The sequence below is a fragment of the Aegilops tauschii genome, chromosome 1 (assembly GCF_002575655.3).
Source record: "Aegilops tauschii subsp. strangulata cultivar AL8/78 chromosome 1, Aet v6.0, whole genome shotgun sequence".
Taxonomy (NCBI): Eukaryota; Viridiplantae; Streptophyta; class Magnoliopsida; order Poales; family Poaceae; genus Aegilops; species Aegilops tauschii.
Genome location: NC_053035.3, coordinates 450,473,487 through 450,488,777, shown reverse-complemented (window position 1 = coordinate 450,488,777; position 15,291 = coordinate 450,473,487). Strand labels below are relative to the sequence as shown.

Genomic DNA, 15,291 nt, shown 5'->3' with positions numbered 1-15,291 from the left:
CAGGGTCTTATAGCTCAAAAAAATCAGTAAATGCATGAAAAATAACAAATGAAGTCAGAAAGGGTTGAACATTGATGATGTGGCTTTGAATGGTGCATTTTGAACACACAAAAAGTCTGGAGTTCAAATAAGTTAAAAAAATGAAATCCCTTTGTAACAGATGAGTTTCCGTATGAAACCGTGATACTCCGAAAAAGATTGTCCATTTTGTAGACGAAGTGCATCTAGTTTTTGCCGTAACCCTCTCAACTTTTGAGCACATGCTATGTGGGTGAAATGATGATACCATGCAAACTTTCGACCTTTTGAGAGTTCATTTGAAATGCTTTTGAATTTCAGGGTCTTATAGCTCAAAAAAATCAGTAAATGCATGAAAAATAACAAATGAAGTCAGAAAGGGTTGAACATTGATGATGTGGCTTTGAATGGTGCATTTTGAACACACAAAAAGTCTGGAGTTCAAATAAGTTAAAAAAATGAAATCCCTTTGTAACAGATGAGTTTCCGTATGAAACCGTGATACTCCGAAAAAGATTGTCCATTTTGTAGACGAAGTGCATCTAGTTTTTGCCGTAACCCTCTCAACTTTTGAGCACATGCTGTGTGGGTGAAATGATGATACCATGCAAACTTTCGACCTTTTGAGAGTTCATTTGAAATGCTTTTGAATTTCAGGGTCTTATAGCTCAAAAAAATCAGTAAATGCATGAAAAATAACAAATGAAGTCAGAAAGGGTTGAACATTGATGATGTGGCTTTGAATGGTGCATTTTGAACACACAAAAAGTCTGGAGTTCAAATAAGTTAAAAAATGAAATCCCTTTGTAATAGATGAGTGTCCGTATGAAACCCTGATACTTCGAAAGAGATTGTCCATTTTGTACACGAAGTGCATCTAGTTTTTGTCGTAACCCTCTCAACTTTTTAGCATATGCTATGTGGATGAAATGATGATACCATGCGAACTTTCAACCTTTTCAGAGTTCATTTGAAATGCTTTTGAATTTCAGGGTCTTATAGCTCAAAATAATCAGTAAATGCATGAAAAATAACAAATAAAGTCAGAAAGGGTTGAAAATTGATGATGTGGCTTTGAATGGTGCATTTTGAACACACAAAAAGTATGGAGTTTAAATAATTTTAAAAAAATGAAATCCCTTTGTAACAGATGAGTTTCCGTATGAAACCCTGATCAACTAAAAAGCCACATCATTTAGCTCAAAAATAATCAATTAAAATATTCTGTTATGATCAACTAAACCAAAACTATAATATTCTTTAATAGAAAAAATAATATCAACTAAAAAACTTTTATAAAACTCTAACACCAAAAGGAATCAACTAAAAAGCTTTTATAAACCTCTAGTATTATAAGTATTTTCTGTTCAAAACATGAAAAAGAGAAAGAAACAAAATAAACTTTAATAAAATAAATAAGTAGAAACAAAATAAACTTTAATAAAGTAAACTAACTAAACCTAAATAAAGTAAATAAAAATAGCAACAGTAAGTATTTTGTTGTAAGTAGAAACAAAATAAAATAAATAAAGCAACAAAGGAAAATAAAAATAAAAAAGTGCCAACTACTGGGCCAACGCGGCGTGAATACGGCTAGAAACCCATCCATGGGCCAGGATTCAGGCCCGCAGGAGGCCCAGTAGGCCCACAAGCACATAGTGACAGATTAGGCCCGAGAGCCTGCAGTTGAGAGGAGCTCGAGAGGGTGGGCGCAGCAGCGCTTATAAACCACTCTCGAGCCCTCTCAACTAGCGAGGAGGGACTAAACTTATGGCCGCGACGCGGGCAGCAAGAGGCCTTTGGTCCTGGTTGGTGCCACCAACCGGGACTAAATGTGTGCATTGGTACCGGTTCGTGGCACCAACCGGGTCCAATGCACCCCCTTTAGTCCCGGTGTACCAAAGGCCTCCGCTTCCCGCCCTTTGGGCTGCTGAAAATAGACCTTTGGTCGCGGTTGGTGGCACCAACCGGGACCAATGCTCTGTCTATATAAGCAACACTTAGGAAATTTTCACAATTTCATCGTCAGTTCGTGCCCGACGCCCCAGCGCTGCTCCTCGTCGCCGTCGCCGTTATCGTCCCTGCCTCCGACGCCGTCGCCGCGCCAGCCCCTGCCCCGCGCCCGAGCCCCTGCCCGCGGCCCGCCCCCGCGCGCCGGCGCCCTCGCCACCCCCGCCGTCGCCATCGCCGCCCCGGCTCTGTTTTTTATTTTGTATTACATTAATTTTTTGTTCATATATATAAAATGTATATTTGTATGTATGTGGCTATATGTAAGTTCAGAGCATGTTTTTGATTAGATTAATTTCTTATTAGATTTATGAGACTAATTTTTTTGTTCAGAGCATGTTTTTGTTCATATATGTATTTTTTTGTCCATATGTGCATTAATGTTTTTGTTGCATATATGTAATTTTTTTTGAATGTATATATGTATGTGGTAGCTATATATGCATGATGAGGGGGGTGGGGGTCGATATACCCCCTCCCCGATAATTTCGACATGAGGGGGGGGGGGGTCGATATACCCCCTCTCCGATAACTTCGACATGAGGGGAGGTCGATATACCCCCTCCCTGATAACATTTTTTAGAAAAGTTTTATATATCTAGATAGGATGAAAGGAAGAAGGAAGGATAAGAAGAACTTTTATATATACAAAAGTTACATTTTTAGAAAAGTTTTATCTAGGAAGAAGGAAGAAGGGAAGAAAAAGAAGGAGAGGAAAAAGGGGAGAAAAAAGAGAAGAAGAGGAGAAAAAAAAAGATGAGAAAGAAGGAGAAGAAGAAGAGAAGAAGAGGAGAGGAAGGAGAGGAGAAAAAAAATAAGAAGAGGAAGAAAAAGAAAAAAAGGGAGAAGAAGAAAAAAAAGCCTGCTTCTTCACCCTGTTCTTTTTCTTCCTCTTCTTATTTTTTTCTCCTCTCCTAGCTCCTCTATTCCTTCTTCTTCTCCTTTTTTTTCTTTTTCTTCCTCTTCTTATTTTTTTCTCCTCTCCTTCATCTCCTCTTCTTTCTCTTCTTCTTCTCCTTCTTTCGACCAAAACATATATCACGGGAGCACCCCCCGTCCCTCTCGCTCGACCAAAACTTTCGAGGACACCCAAACCCTAGAAAAAACGATGTCGGTCTCGTACCCCCTCCCGTCGCGCCCCTACCCGACAAACTCTCTCGAGGATACCCAAATTTACCAAGTTAAAAGAGCGTTGTCGTCGAGGCCACCCCAAACCCTTGAAGCGTTGCCGAGGCCACTCCAAACCCTAGAGAAGCAGCGTCGAGGCCACTAATATGATTCCTTATTGTGATTAGCTAGCTAGTTCTACGTTTGCCACTAATATATCCATCTGTCATGTTTGAATAATAATTGCCATGTTGTAAATATTTGCAGAAACTATGGAGCACCCCCGAGACGAAGCAACAGAAGCGGTGTTGGGGGACATAATCGCAGCCGGAAGTGATGTCGCCTTGTCATTTCTCAACAACACCGATGGTCTAGAAGGACAGGGTGAAGAAGCAGGCTATGGTGATCGAACAATGGAGGAGGAAGGACATGATTATGATGGCTCCGGTGACCCAATGCCGGTGCAAGAAGGAGACCGTGATGACGGCTCCGGTGACCGAACCGAGTCCGGCCAGGTATATATATTAGTTAAGCCTGTGCTGACTAGCTAATTGATGCATTCATTGTTTTGGTATGTACACATATTAATTAACTCTCGTCTTAATTTCTTCTTTTTTCTAGCCCTCCGGATCGAGCACAACTTCGGTAAAGAGACGAGGCCCGAAGAAAAAGTTGCGCTCGGATGAAAGGTTTGAGATCACAGCAATCGCGCGCGATGGCATGCCGATCGAACCCATCCGGACAAAGGAAGCATTTGCTGCTCAGTGCGGGTTTCTTGTTAGGGACAAGATCCCGATCAGCATCCACCAATGGTTTAAGCCTAAGAAGGAAGACCCTGAGGTGTCATATGTCGACGATATGCAGAAAGATGATCTTCGGACCGCGCTGAAGGCAAATTTCACCCTACCGCCAGAGGAGGATCCGGAGAAGCCAGTTAAAGAGCAATTAATCAAGTCTCATGCTCTTAAGAAGATGGCAGAACTATTCAGGAGGTGGAAGAATGAGCTGAAAACAACATTTGTCGACAAAGAAAAGACACCAGAATTCATCGGCCGGTATGAGAAGATCAAAGATCACTGGCCCGCATTTGTGGCCCACAAGACATCGGACAAGAGTAAGAAGATGTCAGTGACAAACAAGAAAAATGCTGCGAAGAAGAAGCTTCACCATCGCACGGGGTCAGGTGGCTACCTCATAGCCCGGCCGTTGTGGACCAAGGCTGAGAATGACCTAGTTGATAAAGGGGTCGAACCAGAGACATTGAACTGGCCAGACCATTGCCGGACTTGGTTCTTCGGTGTTGGCGGAACCTTGGACCCTGTAGTAGGGAAGTGCGTTTGGACGAACGAGCAACTGAGAATACCCATCACGAGGCTTCAGGAGTATATCAATGCAGCGCAAGAAGGGACGTTCGTTCCAGACAGAGAGAACGACGAGCTCACAATGGCCCTCGGGAATCCTGAGCACCCTGGACGGACACGAGGCACGCCAGGCTCCGTTCTATGGAAGGCTGGGTTTCCGGACGCAGGCGGTTACAAATGCCAGGAGAGGAGGAAGAAAGTGGAGCATACCCAGCTGCAGGCGTTGCACGCAAGGGTACAAGCGATAGAGGAACGAGAAGCAGATCGCAGGAAACGACCTGCCGAAGCATCCCCCGAAGCTACCCCGCCATCTCAGCGGAGAAGCAGCGTGGCTTCCACCGAGCAGCTTCAGCTGGAGCCTGTCTTCACGGCTCCTGCTAGCTATCCCGTGGATGCTACCACGGAGTCTCAACTTTGCCACCTTATGACGCAATGGATGAAATTTAAAGTCAAGGCGGCTGTTGGCTCTGTTGCACCTCCTGAACCTGGCGCAACTTTTCACTGCCGGCCGATTCCAGAAGGATATGCTAGGGTGATGGTGGATGAAATAACGGACGGATTTGAGGACCTCGAGCTTGACCACCCTACGGGTGAAGGGGAGACTCGGCTGGGTTCTTCTCTGAAGACTCCATGCCTATGGCGGAAGGAACTCATCAACCTTCCGAACTGGACGCCTACTCCTCCTCCTCCGGTGAGTCAGGGCACTCCGCCTCCTCCTCCGGCGACTGATCAGGGCACTCAGCCTCCTTCTTCGGCGTGTGGCGGCAATCCGCCTGCGCCGGCGCGCCCGAGCAGCCAGCCTCCTCCTTCTCCGCCTCGTCCGCTCCATCTGCTCCGGCGTCTAGCAGTACAGCCAGAGGCGGGATGCAATACAAATTCGGTCCATCTCTCAAGGCTCTGGAGAAGTTACCATACGAGAGGAGCGTGGCGTAAAACACGAAGATCGTGCAAGCCGAAGTGACGAACTTCTTTGAAGGGGGTGAAAGCGAAGAAACATCCACCTCCGGAGGAGAAGATAGATCCGGTGAAAGCGAAGCGCACTCTGGCTGCCCTGAAGAAACCACCAAAGTCTCCGCCGAAAGGCAACTATGAGCGCATTATTGAAAGGTCATTTATCGAAGCGGAGCGGTCGGGAAGTACTATCAGTGATCAAAGGTTAGCAGAACGACGAGCTGGGAATAAAATTGCCCAGCTCGGCGAACAAGCGAACCAATCGTGCCCCCCGCTGAAGGTGTCTAGCGATATCGTCGCTAATGATCCGAGGATGGTGCCCGGTTATACCAATCTTGGAGATTACCTGCCCGACGATGTACATTATGATTTCTTGGAGGTGGATGAACACAGATACCATTACGGGAAGCCTCTCGTCAAAGATGAAAGATCTCTAACAACGATGATGCGAAGATTCCATGATTGGTACATGAAAACTTGTAGAGAGCCTGGGGGATGAATATTTTGATGCTGAGAGTTAAAGAGGAGCATGACCTCGTTGGAATTGATCTGTTGAATGTTCCATTTGAGGTGTTTTTCCAGTTTTTCAATCAAAAGGCCCTCGATAAATTAATGGTCACTTGCTATTGTCTGTAAGTACTACTTCAGTCATTAAGTCTCTATATATAGGTCAGCTCTTTCATTGCATGTATATATAATTATCCTCACTATATTATGCAGATTGAAGATCGCCGAATTGAAGAAAAGATAAATCGGTGATATTGGGTTCATTAACACAAAACTCATAGATGCATATACGGTTGAATTTAAGGCCACAGAGACCGAGGCCAACTTGCTACGATCGTTGGTAATAAATGAAAACAAAGATACAATACTCTTTCCTTACAACTTCAAGTGAGTGTTACTATCTTGTGCATATTCGGTTTCCCTTATTAGTCCAGGTTATAGTAATGTAGTTGATGAGTTATGCATGCGTGCGCACGGTCCACTGTATTCTCCTAGAGATTATGCTTGAGCAGGGACTAGTAACCGTCTTAGACTCGAGACGAAAAGATCCACAGGAGTATGCGGACATGGCTGAAATGCTCGAGAAGTAAGTTAAATCGATCATTATCGCACTATATCGGCAACTTTGTTCATTTCCTGATATCAAGTAATTATTTCTTTGTCTGGCAGGGTTTGGACAAAATTCACCTCAAAAGCTCCGAGACTACCGAAGAAGCTGCAATTTAGACACCCGAAAGTAAGTACTACTAGCATGTTCCGCGCATCTCCTAGTGATTCAAGCGCTAGTTTCATCAATACCATTTATAGCATGCTTGCTTATCAGTTTGATTGACCTCTATTTCTTGTAAAGTGGTTGTTGGCAGGAAGCCGGGAATAATTACTGTGGATCCTACGTTTGCGAGTCCATCGACGACACGACCTGTGAGCGGGGCTACTCTAACAAACAATATGAAGTGTGTAAGCAATAATATTCACAGTTTTATTTTATTACCATCATTTGTGTTGAGTTTCGTTTATTCATATATATGTATTGACCACCTTCTTCAAATTAGATGTTTCAGATGCGAGATGAACTCCACCAGATCGCATGCGAGCAATTCAAGAGGAATTGGCGGCATTCTTTCTTGACCACGTGATCAATAAAGATGGAGAACACCATGTGGACCCTGAGTTCATATATAATTAGGGGATTATATTGTAGGAGATCTTATATTGTATATATGTAGCCAGTAGCGTCGGATAGATATGCGAAACTTGTTGTTCGACCAATCTCTCGGGGAAGGAGAGGTCGATATCACTTATGTCTGTATGCATATGTTCATGACGATCTTCTGTTTCCTTCATTTGCTTACTAGCTAGCGTGTCGAGTCCTCTCTATACGTATAGCACGTAGCGTCGACCAAGCACGGAGATAAGAGAGGACACTTCTCTATTAATTAGCTAGCTAACACAATATATGAAACACCCAAATTACCCCCCCCCCCCCCAAACCCCCTAAACCCACCCCCTTTCAAAAAAAACTCAGCTCCTGCCAGCTGCTGATGCGTGGACGCCTATTGGTCCACGGTTGGTGCCACCAACCGGGACCAAAGGCCCTCCTGCCTGGGCTTGCCGCACCGGCCACGTGGAGGCCCATCTGTCCGGTTCGTGTAAGAACCGGTACTAAAGGCCTAGGACTTTAGTAACGATCCTTTAGTCCCGGTTCAACAACCGGGACAAATGGGCCTTACGAACCGGAACAATAGGCCCTTTTTCTACTAGTGAAGGAAGCAACTACGTGGCCATGCAAACCAGACACCGTGCATGACGTTTCCATATGGGGGCGCAAAAGCTGCATGGCTGGGCAAGTCTCCTTTGGCAGTGGCTGGATTTTTTATCAGGCTACTCCCAAAGGAGACCCGCCCAGGAATGCATGGCCTCGTACATTGGTCGTTGGGACCTTTGCCGTGCCTTGCACATGTTAGACTCACGCCACCTACTCTTCAAATCCGAGGTTTCTCCTTCTCGGCCGACAAATATATAGGCGGTGTCCGTCGGACCAGGAGATTGGGTCCGCTAGCTGTCGATTCTGGGCTCGATGGTTCTACAAGCATTCGTGTTGGTGAACTTGTAATCGATCACTGATCTTGGATATGCTCGACGTCCACTAGCATATGCTGAAGAAGGCAACTCAAATTAAGGATGATGCATGTGACGGAGACAGAGGGAATTGCCGATGGGTATGTTTCACCCTTGCATGATGAGAGCCTGGTACCCCAACCACTGTACTTGTACTTGAAAACATGAAAATCAATGACTATTTTGCCCTTCAATATTTTTGTACAATGAGTGTAGAGCCGCACCTGCTAGTCTACCATTATATATATCTCTATCCTCTCTTTACATATGCTAGATCTGTGAGTGATGCCGTGATCCATGCATGTAGCTAAGCAAATAAATATGCAAACTATCTCTATTCATTTATCTCCAAGCTTCATACGTCAGTTGAGAAAAAAAATCCTGCTCCCATAGCTATTTTGGCATGACCATAACATAGGGATGAGCAGCATTGGGAAAATGATTTTTTAATCGCTAATATGCAAAGTGTGTATCGTATTTGGGCAGATTGGGCTGATGAATGCTGGGATGGGAGTTTCAGTCAACGTATTTCGTATGGTAATAGTCTCTTCATTCATGTGAGTTTATTTTCTTATCTAATTTACTCTTTAGGCATCCTCCCAAAATTATGTATTCCTTCTCAATGTCGAGGGCTTCAGGCTACCTGAATACAAATGCCGTTTACTTCTGTTCAATATCTGGGGTTCTGCAAATACTGCCTGCTTTATTATGTCGTTACTTGCTATTAATATACCTTTTACCTGGCAGGCAAGTGCGAGTTGGGAAAAGCGACAAGCAAAAGTCTTGGTATAATTCCTTTCCATTTTGTTCATATTTATAATGCCATATGCTCTTGAGAATTTCATGATTATTTCCAACTTTCATTGTATGATCAGAACTGAAGAAGTGCAAGGGAGCTAAAACATGTTTTGTATGTTAACCTGTGTGTTTTTACAGGAAGAAATCAGAACACGGATGATGAACCAAAATAATTCAGACATGACTAGCCCTTGGAGTGATATGTGGGGATCCCCAACATGATACCAAAGCAACGGTAATGTTTCTGCAAATAACATATATTGCAGCAACACCTCGACACCATGATAAATTCGCATCACCTTCCCAACGAAGTAGATGGGTTAATATTTCCTCACAACAAACGTGTTCCCTTTACTGTCGGTCTATTGCTATATGGTTTATATTGCTGAATCTGATTAACCAAACCTAATAGATGAAGAAGAAGCTTCAGAGAGAGCAAGTAGAGGGGCAGCAGCTGCAAGGCGATGGAGAGAGTACTCAAGGAAAGGTTCCGACAGGCCTCCGAGATACAAACTTCCAGATGCAGTAGGCAACAAAGAGTAAAAATAGAACAGAGGAATATTTATTCTGATTCCTACTTATATCGTTTCATCACATTTAGCTACCTGCATAGTATAGTCTAATGGTGTGTAGAGATAGATAACCAAGAAGATGTAGCTCCCTTTTTCTTTTTACCAAGCTTCTCATTTTTCATCTGTAAATGATGATGTAGCTGATGTTGACGACCTGTAGAGTACACGGACCAAACTGTAAAACATTCAGAATGTAACACCAAGTATATATAATGTACATTCGCACATAGGCAACTTGAGACCCATCTTCTCTTCTCCAGTCTGTGCTTGTGCAGATGAATTCCGGGGCAAATTTCCTTTTGCAGATCCCCGACCGGCAACCCTTGACACACACAGGTATCGGACGGCGCCAACATCTGCCAAAGGAGACCCTGCCCAGCAATTCAGCTGCACATCTTCTACAATATACACAATCTTGATCACAGGTTCACTGCCAACTCTCCCTGCTCCCCCTTGTGTGGCACTCTGTTTCATATGGGGAGGACACAGGGTTAGGGATCCCTGCAGCAGGGGCATTTATATATACCCGTTCTTGTCTTGCATGGTGAAAGGCAACAATGTCCTTTGCAACCTTTCTCAGCTCTGGCTGCAAAAGCACAATGAGGATCGAACTGAGGATATACTCTAGGACAATGCCAGTCCTAGACTGGATGATGCTTCATACAAGGCTGAATAGGAGAGGGCATTGCAAGTCAACCTCATTTCCTGTACAGAAGAATTGGATACCTGCTAAGAAATCAGGTTATGGCATATCGTCGGTCAATCTACTTCATTAAGTACAATCGTAAAAGCTAGTCTCTAATTCGGCGTCCTAATCTAACATCCTGCAGAAAGCTTGACGACCTGATGTACAAAAACACAATGAGCCAGAGCTTTGCGATCCTGGCTTTATTTCTTTTTGCAGGATATGCGAGCTCTAATTCTGTGTATCTATCTAATTATGGGTAGTACACAAAACACTTTTTCGGTTAAAATATTTCAACAATGTTAGTAGTGCACAGGAATTTCAATATTTTTCAAGATATTTTTAAGAAATTCCAAATATTTGGTTGAATTCAAGTAAATGTTTTGGCCCTTTGGACAAAATGCAAATGGAGATCACTCATTTCACTAAGGTGATTCAGTTGTTGCTGAAATATTTCTGAAATTTAAAGTGAAAGCCATTTGGACTCGTATGTTTTTGGTGGACACAACTACTTGTACAAATCTCCTTGCAAAAAAGAACTGACATGTCAACAGTTCAAGCTCAGGTAATGGGAGCATGTGGACCTAAGACCCATATTGAGTTCCGATTTTCTTTGAAATACAAGCTAACTCTAGTGAAATTTGAGTGGGTCCCACTGGGCTATGCGTACCCCCCCCCCCCTCGCTTGGGTTTTTGGAGGATTGGGTTGGTTTCAAGTGGGTAATAGGCAATGCATAATAAATAGCAACTTGATAAAAGTAGAGAAACTAGAGTAAATGGCAAACTTATAACTTCTTTAAAAATTGCCAAGGGCCTAACTCAAACCGCAGGTTGTGTGATTTGGTTGAAACTTTTTGTGTTGTGCATCTCAAATAGAGAAACGCACCCCTATGTGACATTTTAGTTGCACTACAGAAAACACTCTTACGAAAAAAAATGTTTTTCGCAGTACACTAAAAAGTGACAACAATAACATGTTTATTTACTATACTTGATAGTCAAACACTTAGTAATGAAGGTGATAGTACAAAGTGTAGTATTACAGTGATAACATCTCAAGAAATATCATAAGCTAGTCTGTTTTAAGCTACGTATGAAGATTTTACTTATTTTGGTCTGCTGGTGCTCCAACGACGACGGTGTGGTGCTGTGACCATCACGACCTACGAAGACAAGGGGTGGAGGTCCGTGGTGGTCTCACGAGTGGCGAGGGGAGCGTGTAGAGGAGTGGTGCGCCACATTGAGTTTGCTGCGCGAAGCGGGGTATACAGAAGGCGCGAGGAGGAAAACAGGGCGCGAGGGGGTAAGATTTGAACGACACAAGATGCGCTAATCGCACGGTCGAGGGATGACCGGCACCTAGTGCGTGCCTTTATTATTCCCCACAGATCACCTCACCGGCATAAAGTTGGAACGGAATCACGGAAAGGCGAAATGCGACACAATCTGCTAGCGAGAAAGGAAATTGGATATCCGAGAGCATGTTCTTTGGATGGACCCTGCTCGATCTCGCACGCGGAGACTCGTCCACGCTCCTCGGTTCGGTCGGTGCAGCTTTGCTCCAACGTTGAGACGTGGCCGCACGACAGGTTAGTGAACAGGATCTAGTAACTATACTCCATAGACTTCATCGAAGTTTAACTTTTAGATTTGGACTTTACTCTGTAATAATGCAATATGTAATCCAGATTTGGACCAAAGTAAACAGGATCTAGTAGCAGACTGATCCTTGAGCCACGATTGCTGCTTTCTGGGGTTGACTCTGCATATTTATTCCTCCCGACTGAGACCATTGGAATAAATAGACGGAATATAGCACGAGCAAGAAAGGCGGGTGATAGGTAGGATATCCAAGAGCATGTCCCCCGGTGGTTCTTGGTTCCTCAGCTTCGCAGAGATTCATCTGCGGTCTCTGTGATCTGACGGTCGTGATTTGCTCCCCATGCACAGAGTAGAGGAGACATGCCTAGTAAAGCATGGCCCCATATGTCGGTCGTTGGGTCCTTCGCCGCGGCTTGCGTATGTTAGGCTCACGCTACCTACTCTCCAAGATCAAGGTTTATCCTCCTCAGCTTGCGAATATATAGGCGCATGGCAACATGGCACGTGGGGCCGTGTTCGCCGGACCGGGAGATCGAACCAGCATTATGCTCGACACAAGCTGGATAGTTGTATCTAAAGATACGTTGGCGTTTCCGGTACGTGGAAGAAAAAGAAGATCTTCCCATGAAGTTTGTGCATGCTAGCTAACATCTCTCTCTTCTGTTTGAGGATTCTGCATTGCACAGCCAATTGTAGTACTATATTTTGTTTCGATTCGGTGACCAGTCAACCTGGTTTGCTAGATGTTGATCCTGGGAAAAATCAATCTGCATGCATACGTGTAGGTGAACTTGTGATCGATCACTGATCTTGGATATGCTCGACGTCCACTAGAATATCCCCAAGAAAGCAACTTACTGCTGCATGTGACGAAGACAGTGGGAATTGTTGTTGGGTGTGTTTTACTCTTGCGTGATGAGAGCATGGTACACCGTACCAAGCACTGTACTTGTACTTGAAATGTAAAAACCAATGGTCAGTTTGCCCTTGAAGAATTTTGGTAGAATGAGTGTAAAGCTGTATATATATCTCTATCCTCTCTTTACATATGCTAGAGATGTGACTATGTGAGTGCTGCCGTGAGCCATGCATGTAGCTAAGGAAACAAATATGCAGACTATCTCTTTATTACTGTTTCTCTCCAGGCTTCATATAATCAGTTGAGAAAAAAAATCCTGCTCCCATCGCTATTTTGGCATGGCCATGAGTTAGGAACGAGAGGCATTGGGAAAAGGATTTTTTATCGCGAATACACAGAATGCGTATTATTTCATTGGTAGGTAGAAAGAAGAAGTTGGGTTGTAAGGGCAACAACTAGCAACGTACACTGACATGCAAAGCTAGTGTTGCATGAGCGAAAGAACTAAATGGTTGCTCAGCCCCAACTAAACATAGGTCAATCGGGTAGAAGAACAACTAAACACTTGGCTCATGGGACGGCTAGTCCCCCATTCAAATTGGCTCCATTCTCGGCTCTGGTTACCTGATCGTGGATACGGGCTCCTAGGACTCCAAGCGGTGCTTTAATCTTCATTTTGTTGTTTGCTTGTTGTTTTGGGGCTTTCTTGCCATCATCATCACTTTAATATTTTGCAGTTTTCTTTGTCGTTTGTGTGGTGCACTCTGGTATCATAATGCTGGTTGTAATGCTTGGTTGTTGCTTATATTTAAAACAGGGCAAAAGTCACTTTCGGTCAAACTTTTTTTTTGCGGGGTCACTTTCGGTCAAACATTTTTGTAGCACTTGTTCTCTATGTCTTACACTCACAAATTTAGAGGTCGCCATTATTGTCGTATGTGTTAATCATACAACTTAGCATGGTTTGTATCACAAAAAGTCTGGGAAACGTTTGTAGCTTCCACAAGTACAAAGTACTGATTACATGCACACTGAGATGTTAGCTCAACAATGTGTCACTTGTCGAAGTTGCTGATAACAACCGCAACCGCACCTGTCTACAGCCGGCCTGCGTACGTATAGGAGCATACCAATTCTTGTCACACCTTGATCAGGTTCTAGACTGTTCAGGCCTGAGCAACACTTGAAATTGCAACTACACATATCACAAAATACTGAAAGGAAGCACTATGTGGCTATGCAAACCATACACCGCGCATGACCTTTCCATGGGGCGCAAAAGCTGCATCGCTGGGCAAGTCTCCTTTGGCAGTGGTTGGTTATTTGATGAGGCCACTGCCAAAGGAGACCCGCCCAGTAATGCATGGGCCCATTCCGCGGTTGCTACAAGCTCACCATTGTATGCTTTGAGGTTTCTCCTCATTGATCAAGGAATTTATAGGTGTAGGGTGCGCACGGCCGTGTTTTCCAGAACGGGAGATGGAACCAACATTATGCGCAGCACAAGGTAGCTTGATATATCCGAAGATATGCTAGCTAGTTTTTCTGGTACGTAAAAGAAAGGGAAGATCTCCTACAAAGTATATGTGCTGACCGGCTTGAACAAAACGTCTATCCCTACTGTTCGACGGCCCTGTGTGCACAACTACACATTAGTACATCACGTTTGGATTGGGTGACCGGCTGAACGATCAGGCTTGCTAGCTGTGAACTTGTGATCGATCATAGATCTTGGATAACCTCTATGCCCACTAGCATATGCTGAAGAAAGCAACTCAAAGTAAGGTTGATGCGTGTGACGGGCAGTCTGAATTGCCGATGGGTGTTGTGTTTTACCCTCGGGGGTATTAGCAGTATGCCAACCACTTTACTTGTGAAAGTAAAAAATCAATTAATGGCTATTGTACCCCTGATAATGCAATGAGTAAAGCCACGCCTACTACGTTCCATCATATATACACACGCACGCGCATGTGTGTCTTTATATATGGCTATTCTTTTCCTCTTGAGCATTCCCTCTTTACATGCTAGAGATGTGAAGGGTGACGTGACCAAAGCAAATAAATAAGCAGACCATTTTATCGGCAAGTCCAACTTTCATATTTTTATATGAGAAAAATCTCTGCTCGTAACACTATTTTGGCTTGACCGTGACTTAGGGATGAGCGGCATTGGGAAAAATGATTCAACTTAGTGTAGATGTACAACTCAGTTGTGTCACCTTATGTGCTTCAGTCCATGGTGTTAGACAAATAAACCGTGGCTCGGCCAGGGCGAGTCAGGCGCGCGTGCGTGCGGGTGCCAGACGAGCCGGGCATAGTCAGGGCCGTAGCTGCGTGTGTGTGTAGCAGCACGTGTACGTGCGCGTGTGTGAGCTTGTTGCCGATGGAGCCGGAGGAGAACGCGTCCAGGGCTGTTGGTGGCCGCGTCGTCCGCGTACGGGCGCGACGGGAGCGCAGGCCAGATATGGCGTGGGACGCGGGATGTGGGCGACTGGGAGCGCCGTATGGAGCGGCGTGGCGTGCGTACGAGCGCACGTATAAAGGCTCGCTAGCCTCTGTGTATCGGCAGGTGGTTTTGCAGCTGAGTTCGTGCTCAGGAAAGAAACTAAGTGGCCGTTCGTGCGGCCGGCGGCGTTCGTGCGCCGGGCAAAATCCTGCTGTGTCCTTCTCGTTCTTCTTTCTTCTATCTCCGTCCAGCTGT

At 44.6% G+C, this 15,291-nt stretch overlaps 1 pseudogene; it reads left to right on the top strand.

Moving 5' to 3' along the window:
• Positions 1–9,413, top strand: part of LOC120972804 (uncharacterized) — a 176,518-nt pseudogene extending 167,105 nt beyond the window's left edge.
• Positions 9,414–15,291: the final 5,878 nt, after the last annotated feature.